This window comes from Lithobates pipiens, unplaced genomic scaffold (genome assembly GCF_037356315.1).
Source record: "Lithobates pipiens isolate NorthernLeopardFrog02 unplaced genomic scaffold, aLitPip1_a1.2 Scaffold_28, whole genome shotgun sequence".
In the NCBI taxonomy this organism is placed as follows: Eukaryota; Metazoa; Chordata; class Amphibia; order Anura; family Ranidae; genus Lithobates; species Lithobates pipiens.
The window spans coordinates 226,606,118-226,631,408 of NW_027507789.1; the positions used below are offsets into that span (position 1 = coordinate 226,606,118).

General features: G+C 47.0%; 1 long non-coding RNA gene across 1 annotated transcript; it reads left to right on the forward strand.

The window, feature by feature from the left end:
* The first annotated feature begins 2,752 nt into the window (after positions 1 to 2,752).
* LOC143936212 (uncharacterized) lies at positions 2,753 to 25,241 on the forward strand. Its single transcript, XR_013263632.1, has 3 exons — positions 2,753 to 2,874; positions 5,451 to 5,478; positions 25,076 to 25,241. It is a non-coding gene; the product is annotated as an uncharacterized LOC143936212 (long non-coding RNA).
* Positions 25,242 to 25,291: the final 50 nt, after the last annotated feature.

A 25,291-nucleotide genomic window follows, 5' to 3' on the forward strand; every position in this document is an offset into this window, starting at 1 on the left:
GTGGAGGGATGGAGCCAGGTCGAGGGGTGAAGGGACGGAGCCAGGTGGAGGGGTTGATGGATGGTGCCAGGTGGAGGGATGGAGCCAGGTGGAGCGTGGAGGGATGGAGCCAGGTGGAGCGTGGAGGGATGGAGCCAGGTGGAGGGGCGGAGCCAGGTGGAGGGTGGATGGATGGAGCCAGGTGGAGGGGTGGATGGATGGAGCCAGGTGGAGGGATGGAGCCAGGTGGTCAGGAGGGGCTTCAGCCAGAAGGGGGGTGGAGCCAGGTGGAAAGGAAGGGGGGTGCAGCCAAGTGGAGGGGGTCAAACAGGAGTGATAAGGTCTGGAAGTCTATATCCCCAGCGTCCCACCCCCCACCTGACAAGTTCTCACCTTGGGTAACTGGTGGGGGGGGGTGGATCTAGGTGGCAATATAAAGCCAGGTGGAGGGATGGAGGTGGGTGGAGCCAGGTAGAGGGATTGAGCCATGTGGAGGGTGGATGGATGGAGCCAGGTGGAGGGATGAAGCCAGGTGGTCAGGAGGGGGTTCAGCCAGAAGGGGGTGCAGCCAAGTGGAGGGGGTCAAACACCAGTGATAAGGTCTGGAAGTCTATATCCCCAGCGTCCCACCCCCCACCTGACAAGTTCTCACCTTGGGTAACTGGCACGTCAGGCAGCGGGCAGCAGTCCCAGGCTCAGGAGATGGGTTCTCCTACTGCACAGCAAACATCCTCCAGCTACTTCCCGATCAGATCAGCTGATCATTTGCTTCCACCCCCAGGCTCTGGCTGCCGGCCGCGCAGAGAATGGGGAAGCAGGACGGGCTGCTGTAGCAGCTTTGGCGCTCCTCGCTCCTCCAGGAAAAGTGACCCGGCGGGGCGGCCTCAGCCCACTGAGTGTCCTATGGCCAGTCCGACCTGGGTGGATGGATCCATACATCCCGGCTGCCTGTGCACAATGCTGCCCGCCCTGCTCCTCCCAATGGCTGCACATCACTCAAGGTGGGAGGCGGGGCGGGCTGAGCGCTGACACCCACGACTACTGTATACCGGCTTGGCCGCTCCGGGGGAGGGGGTGGGGAGAATCTGCCTGCACCTTCTCCGCCCCCAGAGACTATGCAGCCAGCCAGATGGAGCCACCTCCCACACCGCACCAGCCACTATCTGCCAGGGGGGATTTCCGATCCTCTGGAGGGGACCCAGCGGCTGTGGTTGCGCCCCTAGGTGGCAGTGCGCCCTAGGCGGCTGCCTAGTACGCCTAGTGGGAGCGCCGGCCCTGGGTATACTGATGCCTTAAAAGTTCTCTTCACTGGAATTAAGGGGGCCAAGCCCAACCCCTGAAAAACAACCCCCCACCATAATCCCCCCTCCACCCCCTGACACCATAATCCCCCCTCCACCAAATGATTTGGACCAGTGCCCAAAGCAATGTCCATAAAGACATGGATGAGCGAGTTTGGAGTGGAGGAATGTGGCTGGCCTGCACAGAGTCCTGACCTTAACCCGATAGAACACTGTGACAGACCTAGCTGGGACCGAGGCTCATGGATGGGGCTGAATGCGATCCTCTTGCCTTGTGATTACGGGACCTCGCATTTGGGGGAACGGTGCTCTTTGTGAGCTGTATGCCTGGGGATCTCTGAGGTGGTGTTACTTGGATTTAGGTCCTTGCCCCCCCCCCCCCCAAGACACACAGACTCTGGATATTTAAATGCCATGTTAGCAATAGACTGAATCACACTATTGGGACACAAACTCTTAGATGCTAATATCATCACCTCCAGCTACCTGTCTGTGTCTTGCATAATGTAAATGAGTCTAGTCTGGCTTGACACAGATTCTAAGGAGTATTTCACCTATTGTTGTTTTGTTGTTTTTGCTAATTAACCTGCAATTGAATTGTTAGTGAGCTAGGAGCCGAAAAGTCTTATCCCTCAGTCAACTAGTCTGAGTGTTGATTTAGATAATTATCTCATGCTAATTAGGTTAGGTTTTAGTCTTCTACTGTACTATAAATACTTGTCATTTTGGTTCTAATAAATCAGTCCATGTTAGCACTAAGCAAGTCTCGTCTTGTTTTGTGCTTGTGAGCGGTTGGAATATCTGATATCTATATTCAGGCTGGGAGGAAGTGGTATATGACGGAAGCACTCAATCGGAGTGTGGGATCGGTTCCGTCACAAACGCCTTTGGGATGAATTAGAGCGCAGAATGCGAGCCCAAATTCCCCTTTTATTTAAACACTCCCCTCTTTAATTGGAGCATTTATGAAAAGATGGAGCCCCATAATATGTATAATATTGAATGTTCGCTCACAATTGTCATGACATAAAAGTAGTGGCAATTACCTCTCTGGTTATTTATTTTTTTTGGTGCCCTCCCTCCGCTCTTTTTTTTTTTTTCAATATTATATTTTGGAAGGATAAAACAATATCATAGTTGTTATAAATAAAATTGTGTACATTATATGGCGTGATCCTTAGGATTTGCCACTTAAAAGTGGCTGTACTATGGCTGTGTCATTTTCTTTTTGTATATAAAATATAAAAATAAAATAAAAAGAAGTATTAAAAAAGAAGTAAAGGCAGAAAGCTTTGGTTAAACATATATCAAGATAAACAGACAATGCAAACAATCTGAAAATGTCTACATGTTTTGGCACGCATCACCTGATGGGGGCACTCTATACCTGCCCTGACCTCACCATTCTTGCCTAGATGTGCTTCTCTGCTTTTCCTTTCTGCTAACTGAAATTTTTATTTTTTGAAAGCCAACAGCTGATCCCGGAGATTGCAGCACCCTTACAAGGTCATCCACCTGGGAAGGCAAGCATCCTACCTCTACTGCAGGCTGGACATTCCAACTGAATTCTGAAAACCAAGGGCAGACTAGAGGGGTAGGTATTTATCAGGATAGCAAATGTTGGAATCAAGCTGTCAGATAGGATAGTACAATGCGTTCCAACACGAACAGTCTCCAACAAAAGTTGGAAAACGTCCTGCATATCGATGGACGAACTTCCGACGGAACGTTTCGCGAACGCGGCCAAAAGTTTGCGAACCGCAAAGTTTGCGGCGGGCCCCATTCACTTCAATGGCAGGTGAACCTTAAAAACCTCCAGGTCATATTTGCAGCCACAAAATACTTACTAGTTGTGCACACATAGTCCCACCGCATGGCCCCTGGCATAACACATGCACTGACACCAGCACCGTGATATAGAGCACTGACACCAGCACCGTGATATAGAGTACTGACACCAGCACCAAGATAGAGTGCACTGACACCAGCACCGTGATATAGAGCACTGACACCAGCACTGTGATATAGAGCACTGACACCAGCACCGAGATATAGAGCACTGACACCAGAACCGTGATATAGAGCACTGACACCAGAACCGTGATATAGAGCACTGACAAAAGCACCGAGATAGAGAGCACTGACACCAGCACCGAGATAGAGAGCACTGACACCAGCACCGAGATATAGAGCACTGACACCAGAACCGTGATATAGAGCACTGACACCAGCACCGAGATAGAGAGCACTGACACCAGCACCGAGATAGAGAGCACTGACACCAGCCCCGAGATAGAGAGCACTGACACCAGCACCGTGATATAGAGCACTGACACCAGCACCGTGATATAGAGCACTGACACCAACACCATGATAGAGAGCACTGACACCAGCACCGTGATAGAGTGGAAGGGCAGCAGTCAGCAGCAGTGCACCACAACCCCATATATTGTACACCTATACCAGTCCTTACAAGGACCTTTGTGGACCTAGTAGCTAGTGATTTGCAGACTGTCCCTCAGTCCCTACACTGATAAAAGACTGCTGCAGAAACCAGCAGTAATCTGAAGCACAGCCCTGCACCAGCACCCTATATATTGTACACCTATACCAGTCCTTAAAAGGACCTTTGTGGACCTAGATAGTAATAGCTAGTGATTAAACTGACTGTCCCTGCTGCACACAGCGTCCTGTCCCTACACTGACAAAAGACAGCTGCAATCACCAGCACAGCAGTGCACTGAACCCTATATACTGTACTACACCTATACCATACCAGCCCTTAAAAGGACTTTTGTGAACCTAATAGCTAGCGATTTGTGTCATTACAGTCTCTCCCTGCTCCACACAGCAACCTCTCCCTACACTGACATAAGACAGAATGTAAAATGGCCGCCAGATCAGGTCTATTTATAAGGTAGGGGGAATGTCCAATTGTCCATGTGCTGAAATGTCTCAATTGGCTGTCCTGTACCCAGGCATGTACTGGCCATAGGGACTATAGGGAGTATCCCGGTGGGCCGATGGCTCAGTGGGCCAGTTTCAGTGACAGCCAGTGGCATCGCTGGGGGGGGGACTTTTGGGGGTATCGCCCCGAATCTAGGGCCCATAGCCCCGAGTCAGTCCGGGAGTCCCCAACCACAGGGTCCCAGCCCACTACCTACCCTCTTTCTGGTGACCCTGGTGTAAGGAGGGGCTCCCTGGGGAACCTGATTTAAGAGAGAGGCTCTCTGTGGACCCGGATGTAAGGGGTTGGCTCTCTAGGGACCCTGATGTAAGGCGGATGATCTCTGGGGACTCTGATGTAAGAGGGGCTCTCTGGGGACCCTGATGTAAGGGGAAGGCTATATGGGGACCCTGATGTAAGGGGAGGCTCTCTGGGGACCCTGATGTAAGTGGGGGGGCTCTCTGGGGACCCTGATGTAAGGGGAGGCTCTCTTGGGGCTTTTTTGCTTAATTGCGTACAGTTTATATACTGTTTTTTGCGTGTTTGCAAAATTAAAGTGGGCCAGTCTGGATGAAGTCCAGGGCCAAATTTTTGTCCCAGTCCAACCTTGCCTGTACCCCATGATGGATGTGTCATGGGTCAAAGTTCTTTCACACTGTAAACACATATGTCCGCCGGGCGAACAGCAGCAATAGTCCACCAGTTTGTCAAATCGCGAACACGCAAAATTTGCCACGAACCGCCCGCCGGGCGATCAGTTCGGCCATCCCTAGTCCTGCGTGTCTCACCAACGAAGACCCTTGTGGCAATAAACGGCATCAGTTGAGACGCCCTTGTTGCACATCTGGGTACCGAAATAGTCCTCCTAGCCTTCATTGATGTTCGAGGGCATTGCATAAAGGTCCTAAAAATGTTTTTGGTCTTATTTTTCATTATTAGCATTTTATCTTAAGTATTTTTTATTTTTTATTTTTTTTCATAAACACAGAACTTTATCTACATTTATATTGTATTGGTTGCTGACAAATTCAATGCTGGAACACCTTCCTCTTTTTCTATCCTGGCTCCAGAGGATAGAATACAATTTGTCTATTGCCAGGAAACAATAAGATCGAAGTCCCCTTCACCAACACTGTTCGCTTTTCTTTATATTTCTGATATAATCTTCAGTAATAGGAGTAGATTTTCTAAGACTCTTTTCTTATTTATCATATTTTGTACAGGACGCACAGAAAGGTTCCTGGACAGCAGGTATGTTTTCCTTTATTTGAGTTGTGGTCTCTTTTAAGGGGGGGGGCAGCTTGTATGTAGTTATTAAGAGGTTCTCACCCATGCAGGGTGAGGGGTTCCAGTTTAGTGTGGTCAGAGAGGAGAAGACTGATTTACAGTTCTCTCAGGATTGATAAGTCCTATGAGACCCGGAATTCGGAGGTTCATAGAAACTTTGGATAGGTAAGAACCTCCAAATCCTTGATGAACTTAGTCCCGAAGGGGTTAAGACTGAGACCATGTACCTGAGATCCTGTGGCTTGTCATTTCCCGCAAAATAGGTGGGAACCCTAAACCCCAGCGTGGGACTGAGATACTGGCGGTGAGCCGAGCAACTGATTTTGTTATACCAGAAGCTATGGAGTGTTTATGCTACTTATGCTGACAAGAAGCTATTTTGTTTCTCTTGTTTTTACAAAGGCAGCTGGCTTTCAATGTTCTACTTTTATCTTCTCACAGAGCTCTGCTTACATATTTTGTCTGTATTACTGTATTCCAGCCATTCTAAACCAGGGTTCCGTGGAACTCTAAGGTTTCTCCAGAGGTTGTAGGGGTTGCTTCAGCATTGGGCAATTTCTGCCTCTCAGATAAGTTCCCACTCACACCATTGATCTTTTTAGCTATCTGTAAGGGGGGTAATTCTTCCCAATGACCACAAGTGTAAGGACCATTCTTCCCAATGACCACAAGTATAAGGACCATTCTTCTCAATGACCACAAGTGTGAGGACCATTCTTCCCAATGACCACAAGTGTGAGGACCATTCTTCCCAATGACCACAAGTGTAAGGACCATTCTTCCCAATGACCACAAGTGTAAGGACCATTCTTCCCAATGACCACAAGTGTAAGGACCATTCTTCCCACTGACCACAAGTGTGAGGACCATTCTTCCCAATGACCACAAGTGTGAGGACCATTCTTCCCAATGACCACAAGTGTGAGGACCATTCTTCCCAATGACCACCAGTGTAAGGACCATTCTTCCCAATGACCACAAGTGTGAGGACCATTCTTCCCAATGACCACAAGTGTAAGGACCATTCTTCCCAATGACCACAAGTGTAAGGACCATTCTTCCCAATGACCACAAGTGTGAGGACCATTCTTCCCAATGACCACAAGTATAAGGACCATTCTTCCCAATGACCACAAGTGTAAGGACCATTCTTCCCACTGACCACAAGTGTGAGGACCATTCTTCCCAATGACCACAAGTGTAAGGACCATTCTTCCCAATGACCACAAGTGTAAGGACCATTCTTCCCACTGACCACAAGTGTAAGAACCATTCTTCCCAATGACCACAAGTGTAAGGACCATTCTTCCCAATGACCACAAGTGTAAGGACCATTCTTCCCACTGACCACAAGTGTGAGGACCATTCTTCCCAATGACCACAAGTGTAAGGACCATTCTTCCCACTGACCACAAGTGTGAGGACCATTCTTCCCAATGACCACAAGTGTGAGGACCATTCTTCCCAATGACCACAAGTGTGAGGACCATTCTTCCCAATGACCACAAGTGTAAGGACCATTCTTCCCAATGACCACAAGTGTAAGGACCATTCTTCCCACTGACCACAAGTGTGAGGACCATTCTTCCCACTGACCACAAGTGTGAGGACCATTCTTCCCACTGACCACAAGTGTAAGAACCATTCTTCCCAATGACCACAAGTGTGAGGACCATTCTTCCCAATGACCACCAGTGTAAGGACCATTCTTCCCAATGACCACAAGTGTGAGGACCATTCTTCCCAATGACCACAAGTGTAAGGACCATTCTTCCCAATGACCACCAGTGTAAGGACCATTCTTCCCAATGACCACAAGTGTGAGGACCATTCTTCCCAATGACCACAAGTGTAAGGACCATTCTTCCCAATGACCACAAGTGTGAGGACCATTCTTCCCAATGACCACAAGTATAAGGACCATTCTTCCCACTGACCACAAGTGTAAGGACCATTCTTCCCACTGACCACAAGTGTAAGAACCATTCTTCCCAATGACCACAAGTGTAAGGACCATTCTTCCCACTGACCACAAGTGTGAGGACCATTCTTCCCAATGACCACAAGTGTAAGGACCATTCTTCCCACTGACCACAAGTGTGAGGACCATTCTTCCCAATGACCACAAGTGTGAGGACCATTCTTCCCAATGACCACAAGTGTAAGGACCATTCTTCCCATTGACCACAAGTGTGAGGACCATTCTTCCCAATGACCACAAGTGTGAGGACCATTCTTCCCAATGACCACAAGTGTGAGGACCATTCTTCCCAATGACCACAAGTGTGAGGACCATTCTTCCCACTGACCACAAGTGTGAGGACCATTCTTCCCAATGACCACAAGTGTAAGGACCATTCTTCCCACTGACCACAAGTGTAAGAACCATTCTTCCCAATGACCACAAGTGTAAGGACCATTCTTCCCACTGACCACAAGTGTAAGAACCATTCTTCCCAATGACCACAAGTGTAAGGACCATTCTTCCCACTGACCACAAGTGTGAGGACCATTCTTCCCACTGACCACAAGTGTGAGGACCATTCTTCCCAATGACCACAAGTGTGAGGACCATTCTTCCCAATGACCACAAGTGTGAGGACCATTCTTCCCAATGACCACAAGTGTAAGGACCGTTCTTCCCAATGACCACAAGTGTAAGGACCATTCTTCCCACTGACCACAAGTGTAAGGACCATTCTTCCCAATGACCACAAGTGTGAGGACCATTCTTCCCAATGACCACAAGTGTGAGGACCATTCTTCCCAATGACCACAAGTGTAAGGCCCATTCTTCCCAATGACCACAAGTGTGAGGACCATTCTTCCCAATGACCACAAGTGTAAGGACCATTCTTCCCAATGACCACAAGTGTGAGGACCGTTCTTCCCAATGACCACAAGTGTGAGGACCATTCTTCCCAATGACCACAAGTGTGAGGACCGTTCTTCCCAATGACCACAAGTGTGAGGACCATTCTTCTCACTGACCACAAGTGTAAGGACCATTCTTCCCAATGACCACAAGTGTGGGGACCATTCTTCCCACTGACCACAAGTGTAAGGACCATTCTTCCCAATGACCACAAGTGTGAGGACCATTCTTCCCAATGACCACAAGTGTGAGGACCATTCCTCCCAATGACCACAAGTGTAAGGACCATTCTTCCCAATGACCACAAGTGTAAGGACCATTCTTCCCAATGACCACAAGTGTAAGGACCATTCTTCCCACTGACCACAAGTGTGAGGACCGTTCTTCTCACTGACCATCACACTAATGTATCATGAGTTGTAGATTTCTCATCTTTAGCAGGGGTTCCCCGAGACCGGAGAACTATTGCAAGGGTTCCTCTGTATTCAAAAGGTTGAGAAAGGCTGCTGTGTTCTTTTCATTCACAATAATACACCTTGACTTTTTATATGTTTTTTTTTTTTTTTTTTTATTCTACTATTGAATACAAATATACAGCTTAAATTCCCCACAAGCCCGGAACTTAAAGGAGTTTTAAAGACAGAAGTTTTTTTTATCTTAAAGCGGAGGTCCACCCTAAAGTGGACCTCCGCTCATCGGAACCCTCCCCCCCTCCGGCGCCACAATTGGCACCTTTCAGGGGGGAGGGGGGTGCAGATACCTGTACAGTACAGGTATCTGTACCCACTTCCGGGATAGCTCTCTGCGGAAAGGGGCGTATATTACGCCCCTTTCCGCAAGTGCCCGCCCCTTCCCGCAAGTGCCCCGCTGCCTGCTGGGAAAACACACAGATCCCAGAGACAGCGGGGACCATCCTTATTGCGCAGCGCGGCTCGCGCATGCGCAGTAGGGAACCGGGAAATGAAGCCGAAAGGCTCCATTTCCTGATTCCCATACCCAAGATGGCGGCGGCAGCACCCGAGATATGATCTACAGATCGGCTTCGGGTGCCGACATCGCGGGCGCGCTGGGCGGGTAAGTGTCATTATTTTAAAAGTCAGCAGCTGCAGTATTTGTAGCTGCTGGCTTTTAAAAAAAACAAAAAAACGCGGAGTCCCAGTGGACTCCCGCTTTAATGCCTTCTAAGTGCAGAAGCCCCCCTCAGCCCCCTTAATACTTACCCGAGGTCCCACTCTGTCCAGCGATGTCCACAAGTATCTTAGCCATCTGATTCTTCTTTCTGATTGGCTGAGACACAGAAGCCATTGGCTCCCACTGCTGTCAATCAAAGTCAGCTATCAGGGGAGAGAGGGGACAGGGCCGGGGCTCCGTGTCTGAACGGACACAGGAAGCTGTGACTTGGCTCACGTGCCCCCATAGCAAGCTGCTTGCTGTGGGGGCACTGAACAGGAGGGGGAGGGCCGGGATCACAGAAGAGGGCCCCCGAGAAGAGTAGGATCCGGGCTGCTCTGTGCAAAACCACTGCAACAGAGCAGGTAAGTATAACATGTTTGTAAAGTCTTGTTTTTTGTTCTTATAAAAATAACAATCACTTTAAAGCTATCAGTGTCACAGTCCTCAGCCCCGAACCTCTGCCTTTGTGGTGGATGAGCATAGACCTTACAGACACTCTCTCTCCCCCCCCCCCCCAACCTGGACTGCTGCCGATCTCTGGTAATTTCCCCAGGAAAATTTCTGTCCTCTCCTCCCCTATGTGCAGAGGATTCTGGGTATTAAAGTCCACAGCCCATTGACTTGTTTTTTTGCAGTGCCCCTTTAAGAACTACATATCCCATGATCCTTAGAGGCTGTTGTGTCATCTGATCTCCTCACAAGCTGCTGCTGCGAGGAGGAGGGAAAGGGGGGTGAGCGGAGAGATGTGACACAGAGCTTCTCCACTCACAGCTGCAAAGAAAAAGGGAAGTGAAAGGAAAGAGGCACACACAGCAGGAAGCCCACCCTGGTGGCAGGGGAAAAAGGATTAAGCACAAACACAGCCCTCCAGCAGCCAGCTAAGCACCCAGCTACAGTCTTCATCTCTTGCAGGATCCCTGTTTGTTTGCTGCTTGCATCTACAACTTCAAAAATAGGATTTTTATATACAGCTTACCTGTAAAATCCTTTTCTTGAGAGTACATCACGGGACACAGGAGCTTCATTACATAGTGGGTTATATAGGCACCTCTGGTGATTGGACACTGGTTGACCCAATTAAAGAGAATTCCTCCCCTATATAACCCCTCCCATCAGGGAGGCACCTCAGTTTTGTAGCAAAGCAATAAGAAACCACGTAAAACCCAAGAGGGGCGGGAGCCCTGTGTCCCGTGATGTACTCTCAAGAAAAGGATTTTACAGGTAAGCTGTATATAAAAATCCTATTTTCTTGATCATACATCACGGGACACAGGAGCTTCATTACATAGTGGGATGTCCCATAGCAATGCTCAGGTTGAGGGGAGGGAGACACAGATCATAAATATAGACCGCCAGGGACATGAGGACCTAAACTGCAGCCTGCAGTACACTGCGCCCGAAGGCGATATCCTCTTGCCCTCTGACATCCACCTGATAGAATCTGGTGAATGTGTGGACTGATGACCAAGTCGCAGCCCTACAGATCTGAGCAAGGGAGGCCTGGTGATGCACTGCCCAAGAAGCACTTACAGCCCTAGTAGAGTGCGCTTTCACCCGAAAAGGAGGAATCTTCCCCTTTAAGTCATAGGCCTGAGAAATAACTTGTCTGATCCACCTTGAGAGAGTGGACTTTGACGCTGCCTGACCCCTTCTAGGGCCTTCTGGCAGAATAAATAAACAGTCAGTTTTCCTTATCTGAGCAGTTGCTTGAAGATAAAGACTGATTGCTCTAACCACATCTAAAGTGTGTAAGGATTCTTCCTCTGTGGACTGAGGATTTGGAAAAAAGGATGGTAGGATTACATCCTGATTCAGATGGAAACCTGAAACTACCTTAGGTAGAAAGGACCTGTTGGGACGCATGACCACTCGGTCCTTATGGATAATTAAATAGGGCTCTTTACAGGAAAGAGCTGCCAATTCTGATACCCTTCTAGCCGTGGATCTGGCTACTAGGAATACCAGCTTCTTTGTCAGGAGAGTTAAAGAAGCCAGATGCAGAGGTTCAAATGGTTGGGCTTCTAAGGCCGAGAGAACCAAATTCAGATCCCAAGGGCATACCGGAGGTTTGACTGGCGGTCTCATCCGCATAGCCCCCTGGATAAAAGCCCGTACTAGGGAATGTGATGCAAGCGATCTTTGAAAAAAGACCGATAGGGCCGAAATCTGCACCTTGATGGTGCTTATGGCCAAATTCATTTCAAGGCCTGATTGGAGAAAGGCCAAGATTCTGCTAATGACATACCTTCTAGGATGCCATCTCCTGGGTTCACACCAGGAAACATATGTCCTCCAGATCTTGTAATAGATACGCCTGGAGGCCGGTTTTCTGGCATTGACCAGAGTGGAGAGGACTGGCCCCGAAAGACCACGGCCTCTCAAAATGTGGGTCTCAGCAGCCAAACTGTCAAATTCAGACTGCGTAAAGCAGGATGGTAAATTGGACCCTGTGAGAGCAGATCTGGCCGGAGAGGGAGGGTCCATGGCCTGCCCACTGCCAACTTCATGATTTCTGCGAACCATGGTCGCCTGGGCCAAGCCGAGGCCACTAGAAGGACCGGCTTCGTCTCCCTCTTGACCCTTCCCAAGAACCTCGATAGCAGCGGGCTCGGGGGGAAGGCATAGATCAGATTGTACTGATCCCAGGGGACTGTCAGAGCATCTGACCCCTGAGCAAGTGCATCTCTTGTCCTTGACACAAAGTTGTCCAGTTTCCTGTTGAATCTGGACGCAAACAAATCCACGTCTGGAGTGCCCCACTTGTAACATATGTCTTGAAACACATCGGGGTGCAGAGCCCATTCTCCTGGGCACAACTGCTGGCGGCTGAGATAATCTGCCTGCCAATTCTCCACTCCTGGAATGAAGACTGCAGAGAGGCACGGAACATGCTCTTCTGCCCAGACAAGTATGCGATTCACCTCCTTTTGGGCCACCAGACTTCTGGTACCGCCCTGGTGATTGATATAAGCCACCGCGGTGGCATTGTCGGACTGAATCCGAACTGGGAAACCTCGCAGTCTGTGAGACCACTCTCTGAGTGCCATGTAAACTGCCCGAATCTCCAAGATATTTATGGGCAGCAGACTTTCGGTCGCATGTTCCCTGTAACACGGCTCCCCAGCCTGTCAGGCTGGCATCCGTGGTGACAATCTTCCATGAGAGGGGAAGAAAGGTTTTGCCCTTCAGCAAATTTTTAGTCTGTAACCACCAGACAAGACTTTTGCGTGCCCGAGGGGATAAACGCATAGGAAGATCCAGGGATTGGGGCTTCCTGTTCCAAATCGCAAGGATGCATTTTTGCAGGGGCCTTGAGTGGAACTGGGCGAATGGAACGGCCTCGAAAGAGGCGACCATCTTTCCCAACAGTCTCATGTACAACCGAATGGAGGAAGATCTTCTGCCCAGAATCAGGCGCACTAGATCTCCAATGGCCAAGGCCTTTGGCTTTGGAAGGAACACCCTGCCTTGAGCGGTGTCGATAATCAGACCCAGGTAATCCAACCTGGTGGTCGGTTGTAAAGACGACTTTTCTAGGTTTATAATCCAACCTAGGCGGCCCAGATGTTCTAGCGTTTTGGTGACGCTGCGACTTAGGCATGTTGCAGTTCTCTCTACGAGAAGCAAGTCGTCTAGGTAAGCCATGACGGCTATGCCCTGAACTCTTAAGATTGCTAAGAGAGGGTCTAGAATCTTCGTGAAGACTCGAGGGGCCGTGGCTAGGCCGAACGGCAGGGCCACAAATTGAAAATGGCGCTGCTCTACCGCGAACCTCAGAAACTTCTGGTGTGCGGGAAATATTGGCACATGGAGATATGCGTCTTTGATATCTATTGATGCCATGAATTCTCCTCCTTGCAGGGAGGAGACCACAGTGCGTATTGACTGCATCCGGAAGGTCTGGATGTGTAAAAACCGGTTTAAGTCTCTCAGATCCAAGATAGGTCTGACACTTCCGTTTGGTTTTGGAACGGTGAAGAGATTCGAATAGAAACCTGAACCCTGATCTTTCGGGCTCACCTCTACTATCACACCTTGGGATAGTAATTGATCTAAGGCCAGAAATAGCGGTCTCTGCTTTATCGGACCCCTGGGGATCCTTGACCTTAGAAAACGGGAAGGTGGAATCTCCCGAAACTCTAGCCTGTAGCCCAGAGATACTGAAGAGATCACCCACTTGTCCTGAATCTCTTCCCGCCAGGCGCCTGCAAACTGCAGGAGCCTTCCCCCCACTCGGCCGAGCGGGGGCGCCCCTTCACAAGGATGTCTTGGAGGTTTGCTTGGTAGGCTTCCGCCCCCAAGTCTTCTTCTGTCCCTGGGCTTGGCCCTGAGGCTTTCCAGCCGAGGAGGGCTGGGAAGGCCGTCGCCACTGTTTAGAGCTTGATGCTTCGGGAGAGAGAGCACGCCTGAATGAAGGACGTTTACTCTTCTTGACTGGAAGGAGTGTAGATTTACCTCCTGAAATATTTTGGACGAATTTATCTAATTCCTCTCCAAACAACCGTTCCCCTTTAAACGGGAACCCAGCCAAATGCTTTTTGCATGACATCTCAGCAGCCCAATTCTTTAGCCATAGAGCCCTACGCATGTGTACCAACATGAGGGACAAACGTGATGCTTGTTGGACAGAATCCAAAATCGCATCAATTATGAAACATAAGATGTGAGGCATCTCTGCATATTTCTCTACTTCCTCGCTGGGGAGGAGTTCAAACATTTGTTTAACCTGTTCCTTAAGGAACTGACATAACCCCACGGCTGCGACTGTAGGTTGCACCACAGCGCCGGCCATGGAAAAGGAGGCTTTTAACAAGGTTTCCAGCCTTTTGTCAGCTGGATCCTTAAATACCTGCGCATTATCCAAAGGACAAGTTAGGTTTTTATTCACACAAGAGATAGCCGCATCAACAGATGGGGCCCCCCATTTCTTGGTGAAACTTTCCTCCACGCGATTATACATAGAAAACCTCTTGGGAGGAGTAAACAGTTTATCGGGATGTCCCCAGTCCTTATACATCAAGTCAGCCATTAAAGGATGAATTGGGAAGGAACAAGCAGTCTGTGGGGCTTTCCTGACTCCCAGGGAAGAGACAGAGGATGTAGCGACTTCAGTAGGCGGCATTCTGAACGTGGTACGCACCAATTCAGTGTAATACTGCACCTGCTTTCTGAGTGCCTGGGAGGAGGGGACTGACTCCTCATCCTCTGACTGATCCGACTGCTCATGATCCCTTTCCAAAGATAGGGATCTCTCCTCATTTTCAGAGCAGCTGTCTGAGAGAGGGATTTCAGCAGAGGGAGGGGATCTACCCCTTTTTCTGCTATCTTTTAGGGAAGCAGAAATAAAATTCATTATCCTCCCTTCAAAACTCTCCAATGAAGCCCTAAGGGAGTCCTCAGTGACATAGACCGAGGCTGCGACATTAGGAGAGGCTGCAAAGCCTGAAAGGGGCACTGACTCGTCTTGAGATGCAGGCTCCACTCTTGCAGAGGGGGATGGTAATCTGCATGCACTCTTGGAACCCCTGGACCTAGGCGGTGATCTACCAGTGCTTTTGTTACCTGCCCCTGAAACCCTCTTACGAGGAGACATAGTACTGAGCTACAAAGAAGAGTTACTAGTATAAAATGCAATCACTTTGTTGTGCTTAAAGTCTCACAATAAATCAATATAAGCTTAACTGCACAACCTGATGCTGAGTAGGTGTCTTAAGGTTCGCCTGGATCCAATCCCACGGATGCTTACAGCCCACAGCTCCTGTGTCTCACCTTACAGTCCCCTGACGCTCTGGGCTTTTAAAAACGGCCGTTTTGGCGCCTGCATTGCAGTCTGGAGCACTTGATTGTGCACAGCTGGCAACCACACCCCCCCCCCTTTCCCTATTAGGCCAGGAGCGCGCCCGGCGCGCGTGCACGAGGACCGCGGGATCCGGGGGGGGAAGGGGAACCCAAAAGGAGTGACCTGGGACCCCCTGATCTGCGTGGGACCCCTTTTTTACCTTTATTGTGGCAGGGACTGCAAGGAGACGTGAATAGCTGGGAGGACCAGGCATTTCACTGAGCATGTTTGTTTGAAAGGCATGTAAGTATGCATCAGGCTTGCTCTTACTCCCTCAAGTGGTGGAAACCAGGTAAGACATACAACTACTCACAATGAAGAAATCCATTCATATATTAAATATATAGGATGACTTCCCTTACCTGTTCCCCGCCGCAGGAATTGCTGATTTCAGACCAATTCCAGCCTTCACCCATCACGGCGGGTATTGTTAGCCAACCTTCAGGCGTATCTGGGGTTCTTACGAAAAGATCCTCCTACCTGGGCCATGTAAAAAACTCTGCCAGAAACTTACGGGCGCCCTGAGTAAACAGTACCCCAAGTCTGGTTGTCCCAGAGTCCAGTCTTCCAATGGAGAGGACTTACAGGCAAAACCTCGTGTCTTCGGCAGACGAGGCCCGGGTACCATACCATCTTGGGAGTCAATTATCGGCCCGAGGTATGGATCCGGTTTGTTGTAGCCCTTCGGCCCTCGCCGGGACCCACATAGAGCTAAGTTTTACGTGACCATCGACCAGACACTGGCGAAAAAACTGAGGTGCCTCCCTGATGGGAGGGGTTATATAGGGGAGGAATTCTCTTTAATTGGGTCAACCAGTGTCCAATCACCAGAGGTGCCTATATAACCCACTATGTAATGAAGCTCCTGTGTCCCGTGATGTATGATCAAGAAAGGGGCATTTTTTGTTCGGTTTAAAGTCCTCATTGCCAAGTTATAGTTTTCTGGAGTATCCATAGGCTTATCCCTCCCTCCCCCCCACCCCCTCCAAGTTCTTCCCCAAAAATAAGAACACCACACAAAATAAAGAGCTGCGTGGCCTGTTTATTGACTCTGAGTATGAAAATGTTTTGTGCCTGGCTACCATGGGCCAAACAGGGAATGGAACCAGGGATCAAATCTCCAGACCAATCCGGTCTGTGTGCTACACTATTCAAAGAGTTTCCCAAAGTGCATTCTGTGCCCACACCCAGAGGCGGCTCTAGACTTTGTGAGGCCTTAGGCAAAACTTAGACATGAGGCCCCACTCACACCCATAATGGCAAAAATATTTTAAAAAACTATAAAAAATTGACTGTATAAATGCATATATTAACTTTAATCCTATGAATTCACACTTTCTATAAATTTCTCTATACAATTATTTTTTAATCAACTATCATTAAACATAGGGTGGGTGGGTAGGTATGATAGATTTTATATATATATATATATATATATATATATATATATATATATATATATATAAATAAATGTTACACGCACACAGATATAGATCAAATTGTGCAGCTGCCTACTCATTATCCTATGTGTTGTCTGTCTTGTAAATGTAAAATAAATTTGTCAACAAACTATGAAACCAAAAAAAGAAATTTTACAACTTATTCTTGCACATAACCTGTTTAATGCAACAAGGATGCAACAAGTGATTTTTTAGCAGATAGTGCTACAGGCGATGGTCAGTGCGGACAATGATACAGGAGATTTTTTTAGGTATTATTATGGTAATGACAAGCAAACTCTTACCTGGTTAACACAATATCAAATGTTGGAGCCACAGACAGGGAGCTGACAGACAATCACCCCAGAAAGATGCAGGAGATGGTCATAGACTGTGTGTAAAATTATACAGGAGATGGTCAGAGACTGCGCAGCCATGATACAGGAGATGGTCAGAGACTGTATGTGGACAATGATACAGGAGATGGTCAGAGACTGCGCAGCCATGATACAGGAGATGGTCAGAGACTGTATGTGGACAATGATACAGGAGATGGTCAGAGACTGTGCGGCCATGATACAGGAGATGGTCAGAGACTGTATGTGGACAATGATACAGGAGATGGTCAGAGACTGCGCAGCCATGATACAGGAGATGGTCAGAGACTGTATGTGGACAATGATACAGGAGATGGTCAGAGACTGTGCGGCCATGATACAGGAGATGGTCAGAGACTGTATGTGGACAATGATACAGGAGATGGTCAGAGACTGTATGTGGACAATGATACAGGAGATGGTCAGAGACTGTGCGGCCATGATACAGGAGATGGTCAGAGACTGTATGTGGACAATGATACAGGAGATGGTCAGAGACTGCGCAGCCATGATACAGGAGATGGTCAGAGACTGTATGTGGACAATGATACAGGAGATGGTCAGAGACTGTGCGGCCATGATACAGGAGATGGTCAGAGACTGTATGTGGACAATGATACAGGAGATGGTCAGAGACTGTGCGGCCATGATACAGGAGACGGTCATTGACTGTGCGGCCATGATACAGGAGACGGTCAGAGACTGTGCGGCCATGATACAGGAGACGGTCAGTGACTGTGCGGCCATGATACAGGAGACGGTCAGAGACTGTGCAGCCATGATACAGGAGACGGTCAGAGACTGTGCGGCCATGATACAGGAGACGGTCAGAGACTGTGCGGCCATGATACAGGAGACGGTCAGAGATTGTGTGGCCATGATACAGGAGACGGTCAGAGACTGTGTGGCCATGATACAGGAGACGGTCAGAGACTGTGCAGAAAATGATACAGGAGACAGTTTTATTATGGTAATGACAAGCAAACTCTTACCTTGCCAACACAGTATGAAAAGTTGGAGCCACAGACAGGGAGCTGACAGACAATCACGCCACAAAGATACAGGAAATGGTCAGAGACTGTGCGGACAATGATACAGGAGACGGTCAGAGACTGCGCGGCTATGATAACAGAATGAGCATAATTGATAACTTATCAGTGTAATGCTTCTTCATCGTCAGCAGGTTTAGGGAGAGGGTAAATAAAACTGCTGTATTACTTAACTGTAATACAAAAGGTGGTACTGTCACACCATTCTAAGTGTACTGTCTGGCAGAGGAAGATGAATCACAAAAATAGCTGCACAGAATTATAAATCTTTTGGTGGAGGAAACATTTCACATATGTGTGTGAATATGTGTGTGAAAGCAGAACTGCAGCAAGATAATGAATTAAAATAATTAAAATGAAAAAGAAAATAATCCCTCCAGTTTGAATGACAGCCAGCCTCATTCAACGGCATTCAACTGGAATGTACATGCCCTCAGCCTGTCATTTAACAAGTAAGGAGAAGGGCACAATTATGATCCCATCCAGTGGTGGCTGGTGCTCAAAATTTTTTTTTGGGGGGGGGGCGCAAACTGAAAAAAAAACAGCAATTGCAGGCTCACTGTGCCCATCAATTGCAGCCACTGTGCCATCAATTGCAGCCACTGTGCCATCAATTGCAGCCACTGTGCCATCAAATGCAGCCACTGTGCCATAAAACGCAGCCACTGAGCCCATCAATAGTTGTCACTGTGACAGGGTACAGTACAGACAATGATGATGAGACCAATAGACAGAGATTGGGTACAGTACAGACAGACAGCATGTCTAAGACGGAAAGGATGGAGTGTAATGGAAGCTAATAAAAAGTAATGGAAGTATTGGATAGGAAAGTTAGGAAAAGGTGAATATGATCCTGAAAGGAAGAGTCACCCATAATACTAAGCTTTTGCTGACTCGCACATTGTGGATCATGTTACAGGAAATGGATAAAGATATGGCTTGTACCATGATGGGCCCATTAGCTCCTAAGGTTCATAGAGAACCAACCTTCAGTATGGTGGAACTATTCTAAGCCCCTGTACACACCGACTAAAAATATCCGATCGGACTGCGTTGTTGGATAATCCGACCGTGTGTGGGTTTCATCTGAGATTTTCTGTCGGAATGTCCGACCAACAAAGTTTAACAGCTGGATATAAAATTTTCCGACAACATGATCCGATCGGACTTTGTCCGATCATTTGTAGAGAATTCCGATTGGACAAAGTGCCCAGATCAAATTACGAGATCAAAGCTATTGGCTACTAGCCGCAACGTAGTCCTGTTGCAACAATCGAACGTCATCACGTTCCGAACAATCAGATTTTCCAACAACTTTGTCCGACCGTGTGTATGCAACACCAGGGCTAATTCTATTGATCTAGCAAAAGGCATACCAAAACCTCAGTAAAGCAGATGACAAGTTATTATTTATTTATTTTTTTGGGGAAAATAAAACTGTCTTGTTAACCACTTGCTTACTGGGCACTTAAACCCCCCCCCCCCCCCCCTTCCCTCCTGCCCAGACCAATTTTCAGATTTCAGCGCTGATGCGCTTTGAATGACAATTGCGCGGGCATACAACACTGTACCCAAATGACATTTTTATCATTTTTTTCCCACACATAGAGCTTTCTTTTGGTGGTATTTAATTACAGCTGGGAGTTTTATTTTTTAACGAACAAAAAAATGCTAAATAAAAATAAATAAAAAATCATGTTTAATAGTTTGTTATAAAATTTTGCAAACAGGTCATTTTTCTCCTTCATTGAAATGCGCTGATGAGGCGGCACTGATAGGCTGCACTGGTGGACACTGATAGGCTGCACTGGTGGGCACTGATAGGCACGGTTAAGGTGGCACCGATAGGCACAGATAAGGCGATACTGATAGGCACAGAAAAGGCAGCACTAATGGGCATAGATAAGGCGGCACTGATGGGCAAAGATGGGCACAGATAAGATGGCACGGATGGGTGGCACGGATGGGCACGGATAGGTACCACTGATAGATGGGACTGATGGGCACTGATAGGTGGCACTATGGGCACTGATAGGTGGCACTATGGGCACTGATGGGTGGCACTACAGGCACTAAGGGGTGGTACTGATGGGTGGCACTTTTACTTTAATTAGGTTGCACTATGGGCACTGATGGGTGGCACTACAGGCACTAAGGGGTGGTACTGATGGGTGGCACTTTTACTTTAATTAGGTTGCACTGGCAGGTGGGCACTGATGACTTGGCCGTGATCAGGGCTGATGTCCCGATCACGGCTGCCGGTGATCGGCTTTTTTTTTTTCCTCGCGCTGAAAAATAGCCGATTACTGGCTCTGTTGTGATCACATGATCAGCTGTCATTGGCTGACAGCTGATCACGTGGTAAGGGGTCGGGATCGACCCCTTGCTCCGATCCGTGATCAGGCGAGTCTCATAGACTCACCGATCACAGAGCTCGCCACGCCCGCCCCTCAGGGGGCACGCAGGCCACTCGTGCACGGGACGACGTCAATAGACGTGGTCCCGGCAAAGCAGGTCCTCAAGTGGTTAAAGATACATGAATGAATAGGTCAACATTTTCAAATGATTCATTTCAGAAAAGAAGCACTTTGCCATGAATGCAGAAAACTATTTAAACTCCTCCAATAATTCATAATAGGACTTGTGGATTCATTGCTGTAGTTTTTCACACACACACACATATATATATATATGTGTGTGTGTGTGTGAAAAAAACGACACCAATGAATCCACAAGTCCTATTATGAATTATTGGAGGAGTTTAAATAGTTTTCTGCATTCATGGCAAAGTGCTTCCTTATATATTATATATATATTAATATTAATTTATAGTTATAGTAGAATACCTGCACCTGCTCCTGCTCCTCGCCTCGGTCCACTGCTAAAGCCAGCAGGACAGGGAGGAGCAATGCACAATGTTCTCTCTCTCTGCCTGCAGTGCAATCTGGGAGTTGTAGTCTCACTGTCTCTGCAGAGCACAGGCACCAGATGGCCCTATTGAAGTCTGTGTGCTGTGCTCTGTTGGAGAACTACAACTCCCGCCATGCATTGGGGCCGCCGTCGCCGACTTGGGGAAAGGCTAGAGGACGGTGCTGTGGCAGTGGAGCCTGCTATTGGATGCAGGCAGCCTGAGCCATGCCCAGCACCACCCATCCACCATGATCGATTGTAGTCCCGCCTCGTCTTCCGCCGCGGATCGCGGCGGTGGCACACCAGGGCAGGCAAAGCATCAGTCAGCTCTCCATGCGCAGAGCGCACGCCGCCCGCTCACCCTGCCGCTTGCGAGTCCCAGTGCCAGCCCAGTCACATATTTATGATGACAGTCAGTGAGTCAACACACACACACAACAACCGTAAATGCAAATTAGGCAATCGCGCGACGGCGAGGCCCTTTCTGTGGGTGAGGCCTAAGGCAATTGCCTAATTTGCCTAATTAAAGGGCCGCCTCTGCCCACACCCCTAGGAGTTGATGGGTGTACACATTCCCTGGGTATGGCTGCAAACTACCTGGTGCCTAATTAGCAGTTCCAACTCAGCTATTGTTGGGGTCCATCTGTAAGGTGGTGCAAATAAAGATGTCCCTTTAAGCCGATACACAGGTGACGGCTGCAAACTAGCTGGTGCCTAATTAGCAGTTCCAACACAGCTATTGTTGGGGCCCATCTGTAAGGTGGTGCAAATAAAGATGTCCCTTTAATCTGGTACACAGGTGACGGCTGCAAACTAGCTGGTGCCTAATTAGCAGTTCCAACCCAGCTATCGTTGGGGCCCATCTGTAAGGTGGTGCAAATAAAGATGTCCCTTTAATCTGGTACACAGGTGACTGCTGCAAACTAGCTGGTGCCTAATTAGCAGTTCCAACCCAGCTATTGTTGGGGCCCATCTGTAAGGTGGTGCAAATAAAGATGTCCCTTTAAGCCGATACACAGGTGACGGCTGCAAACTAGCTGGTGCATAATTAGCAGTTCCAACCCAGCTATTGTTGGGGCCCATCTGTAAGGTGGTGCAAATAAAGATGTCCCTTTAAGCCGATACACAGGAGACGGCTGCAAACTAGCTGGTGCCTAATTAGCAGTTCCAACACAGCTATTGTTGGGGCCCATCTGTAAGGTGGTGCAAATAAAGATGTCCCTTTAATCTGGTACACAGGTGACGGCTGCAAACTAGCTGGTGCCTAATTAGCAGTTCCAACCCAGCTATTGTTGGGGCCCATCTGTAAGGTGGTGCAAATAAAGATGTCCCTTTAATCTGGTACACAGGTGACGGCTGCAAACTACCTGGTGCCTAATTAGCAGTTCCAACCCAGCTATTGTTGGGGCCCATCTGTAAGGTGGTGCAAATAAAGATGTCCCTTTAATCTGGTACACAGGTGACGGCTGCAAACTAGCTGGTGCCTAATTAGCAGTTCCAACCCAGCTATTGTTGGGGTCCATCTGTAAGGTGGTGCAAATAAAGATGTCCCTTTAAGCCGATACACAGGTGACGGCTGCAAACTAGCTGGTGCCTAATTAGCAGTTCCAACACAGCTATTGTTGGGGCCCATCTGTAAGGTGGTGCAAATAAAGATGTCCCTTTAATCTGGTACACAGGTGACGGCTGCAAACTAGCTGGTGCCTAATTAGCAGTTCCAACCCAGCTATAGTTGGGGCCCATCTGTAAGGTGGTGCAAATAAAGATGTCCCTTTAATCTGGTACACAGGTGACTGCTGCAAACTAGCTGGTGCCTAATTAGCAGTTCCAACCCAGCTATTGTTGGGGCCCATCTGTAAGGTGGTGCAAATAAAGATGTCCCTTTAAGCCGATACACAGGTGACGGCTGCAAACTAGCTGGTGCATAATTAGCAGTTCCAACCCAGCTATTGTTGGGGCCCATCTGTAAGGTGGTGCAAATAAAGATGTCCCTTTAAGCCGATACACAGGAGACGGCTGCAAACTAGCTGGTGCCTAATTAGCAGTTCCAACACAGCTATTGTTGGGGCCCATCTGTAAGGTGGTGCAAATAAAGATGTCCCTTTAATCTGGTACACAGGTGACGGCTGCAAACTACCTGGTGCCTAATTAGCAGTTCCAACCCAGCTATCATTGGGGCCCATCTGTAAGGTGGTACAAATAAAGATATCTGCTGGTGACGTGGGAAGGCTGTGAGTACCATACTTTACACTTTTTGGGAGTTCCCAAAGCTTCAACTCTTTTGGTGCTCAGTCAGACCAATGGATCAGAAGTTCTCTGACTTTATAACCCTTAATGATCCGCTCTTCTTCCTTCTCCATCACAAGATGAGCAGAAGGAAGATCTATAAAAATATATTATACTATAGAAATTCGGACAAATTTTCCATGTTCGGAAATTTGGATGCATCCATATTTTCAAATTACAGTAGTACCGAATTTAAACTAATCTGAAATAACAAAAAAAAAAAAAAAAAAATTTGGACGAAATTCAAATCGATTCAAATGGTTTTCGAATTCATTTCAAATAGTTTTCAAATTCGAAAAGTTTTCAAATTAAAATTATTTTTTATTTGTTTTCCAATTTCCAAAGACAATAAAATAGACTATAAAATGAAGGAATAGAATATAAAAAAAAATGACTAGAAAAGACTACAATAGGAGTAAAAAAAAAGAATAGAATACAATTAAAAGAACATCTTTTGATTTTCCAATCTCAAATAGAACAAATTTGAATACATAAGAAAAGAAAAGAAAAAAAAAGTATAGAACAGACTATAAAAGATTGGAAAATAATAGAATTCAAAAAAGAATATAATAGAATATAACCATTTCCCAAAATTCAAATAGAATCAATTAGAATTTTTTTTTTTTTTAACATAAAGTTTATTTAACCATAAAAAACACAATTAATACAATCCAGAATCAGTACAGTTTAGCCAGACATTGTAGCACAATCAATAACCCTGTTCTTTATCAAATACATACATAATCAACCGGGGTATTACTGTGGGGCATAGCCCACTCTCAGCCCTTGCAGCCCGTCAGCATCTAGCGTACAAATATAACAATTGATTGAAATACACCACCAGAGGGGGGGGGGAGGGGAGGGGGGGGAGAGAGGGGCAAAAGAATTTTAATAGAATAGAAAAGAATAGATTAGAATAGGAAGATGGTTAAATTCTATTACATTCTGTTGTTTTTTTTCTATACTATTTTGTTATTTTCTATTCTATTCTTTTCTACTCAAAATGCTTCTATTTGAATTTTGTGAAATGGTTATATTCTTTGTATTCTGTTGTTTTTTTTTTTTTTTTTTTATATTTGAATTTTAGAAGATGGTTATATTCTATTTTATTCTATTTGTTTCTATTCTATTCTGTTATTTTATTCTCTATTCTATTTTGTTGTGTTTTACTCTATTCTTTTATTTTCTGTTACATTCTTTTCTATTCTATTTTTTTTTCTATTCTATTCCTTTATCTTCTTTTCTATTTTATTCTCTTTAAAAATTGGAAAACAAATCAAAAACGATTAGAATCTGAAAACTCTTAGAAATTTTTTTGAATTTGAAGACTATTCAATGTCGAAAACGATTCGAATTCTGAAAATTTGAACGGATTCGAATACGAACAAACGAAACAAAATCCGAAAACAAATTAAACAAATTTAACAAAACAAATTTATGTAAATAACGAAACTAAACAAATGATTTCGTTCTGCACATGTCTATGCACACTTTCCCAGGGAAAGGGGGTGAAGGTCGGTCTCGGCAGTTGGTGGATCCAACGGGTGTGCAGTGTGTGTAGAGTACTGAAGTATATATCTAATGATATACTGTATATGGATTTCTCCTAACAGGATGGTCACTATCTCAATGAAGAATGAGAAGAAGAATGAGAAGAAGCTTGGAAATTCTAGAATTCAGTTCAAAGCTAAAGGGAAAATAAAGTGTAAGAAATTACTGAAGGTGAAGAAGCAGAAGAAAGGAACACGTGTTGTGTATACTGAAGGCTTATACGCTCGATCAGAAACGTACGCCGTGGGAGGTTCAGATAATGCCGGATTTTATGCAGA